Genomic DNA, 2,500 nt, shown 5'->3' with positions numbered 1-2,500 from the left:
TCCGCGCATATACATCAGGAGGACCTCCAAAAATTTCAAACTCTCCCGTGTATCTCTCCGAGATCTTTTTAGAAGAAAAAGAATCTCGGATGTCACATCGACTTTCAGGTTTGTAAGCACGTATGCTCGAGCGCTCTCCATCGTGTAAGCACGGACATAACGCACGAAGTCCGAAGACCGCGTACGTTAACATGCTGGACATATCGAGAAAGCGCGAACCATGCTAGGCGTACCCATGTCGAGGCCCTCGCGTTAAAGATCATACTCTTCTTTTCGTTCTCTCTTCTTTGCCCAGAAATAATATATATTTCTTATAATATATACCTCTTAGTTTATGTATTTCTCTCTTAGGACACCTCAATTTTATATGTATATATTATATTTCATTCGAACAATTTTTGTTCGTCGCCCCTTTTTGTGTGTAGTATTTCGTTTGGTCTTTGCCATTAAATTTTTGTATACGAAAAATATATTTTCGCTCGGATAGAAAACCCCTTTTGGGTTTCTGAGAGTTGATGTGAGAGTCGTACAAGTATAACGAATATACGTTGTATCCAACCCAACATTCTGGGCTTACCACATAAGGGCCATTCGGTCTGAGACACCGACCCGTGGTCATGCTGTGTAGAGAAAAATTCGCAACGGAACGCGGTACAGAACAGTCGAGGAATGGACCTCGAGGAGCTGAACGACTGCTTCTCGACCGAGATCGTAGAATAGCCGCTCGCCCGCCGCTGCGCCGACCGGTCCGCTCGAACCGACGTGCTCTCTTATAGTAACCAAACGGGCGGCCGCGACGACCGCGGCGCCGGCCGCTCAGCACGGGCGCTTATGGTGGTAAACTGCCGCGCGTACAGACCAACCGGCCGGGCTGCTGGTACTTAGCCGCTGAAACTATGGTCGATTCGAACATATATTAACATACGATTTTTATTCGATAAATCGTTATTGTACATATTAAACGTTAGTTTCCACCGAAAGAAAAATTTTTTAGAATTTTTTTTTTCCAAAAATTGCAAGAGTAAACTTTTTTAATATTCGATTTAAAAATTTTTAAATGCTTAATCCTTACATTAAACTACTGGGAGAACTCAGAAATCATAATGAAAAAAATTACAAAAATTTATTTTTCTCAGAAACTCCGAAAAACAGAGTGGTCGAATCCGTGCAAGCCGGAATTTTTCTAAGTCCCCACGGTCAAGAGTAAACTTTTTTAATAAGCGTTTTAAAATTATTTCAATGTTTAATCCATGCGTAAACATGACGTTTATTAACGTTTTTAACATTAAAAAAAATTACAAAAATTTATTTTTCAAAAAAAATGGAAAAAACCGATTCGTCGGAGCGAGGTGTCCAGCCCGTGCGGTAATTCCAGCAGGCGAATCGGACTTCCCGAAATTTTTCTAAGTCCCACGGTCGACACCAACTTTTTTAATAAGCGTTTTAAAATTATTTCAATGTTTAATCCATGCGTAAACATGACGTTTATTAACGTTTTTAACATTAAAAAAAATTACAAAAATTTATTTTTCAAAAAAAATGGAAAAAACCGATTCGTCGGAGCGAGGTGTCCAGCCCGTGCGGTAATTCCAGCAGGCGAATCGGACTTCCCGAAATTTTTCTAAGTCCCACGGTCGACACCAACTTTTTTAATAAGCGTTTTAAAATTATTTCAATGTTTAATCCATGCGTAAACATGACGTTTATTAACGTTTTTAACATTAAAAAAAATTACAAAAATTTATTTTTCAAAAAAAATGGAAAAAACCGATTCGTCGGAGCGAGGTGTCCAGCCCGTGCGGTAATTCCAGCAGGCGAATCGGACTTCCCGAAATTTTTCTAAGTCCCACGGTCGACAACAACTTTTTTAATAAGCGTTTTAAAATTATTTCAATGTTTAATCCATGCGTAAACATGACGTTTATTAACGTTTTTGACATTAAAAAAAATTACAAAAATTTATTTTTCGGAAAAAATGGAAAAAACCGATTCGTCGGAGCGAGGTGTCCAGCCCGTGCGGTAATTCCAGCAGGCGAATCGGACTTCCCGAAATTTTTCTAAGTCCCACGGTCGACACCAACTTTTTTAATAAGCGTTTTAAAATTATTTCAATGTTTAATCCATGCGTAAACATGACGTTTATTAACGTTTTTAACATTAAAAAAAATTACAAAAATTTATTTTTCGGAAAAAATGGAAAAAACCGATTCGTCGGAGCGAGGTGTCCAGCCCGTGCGGTAATTCCAGCAGGCGAATCGGACTTCCCGAAATTTTTCTAAGTCCCACGGTCGACACCAACTTTTTTAATAAGCGTTTTAAAATTATTTCAATGTTTAATCCATGCGTAAACATGACGTTTATTAACGTTTTTAACATTAAAAAAAATTACAAAAATTTATTTTTCAAAAAAAATGGAAAAAACCGATTCGTCGGAGCGAGGTGTCCAGCCCGTGCGGTAATTCCAGCAGGCGAATCGGACTTCCCGAAATTTTTCTAAGTC

This window comes from Nomia melanderi, unplaced genomic scaffold, assembly GCF_051020985.1.
Source record: "Nomia melanderi isolate GNS246 unplaced genomic scaffold, iyNomMela1 scaffold0098, whole genome shotgun sequence".
Taxonomy (NCBI): Eukaryota; Metazoa; Arthropoda; class Insecta; order Hymenoptera; family Halictidae; genus Nomia; species Nomia melanderi.
Note: the sequence above shows the minus strand (reverse complement) of the source record.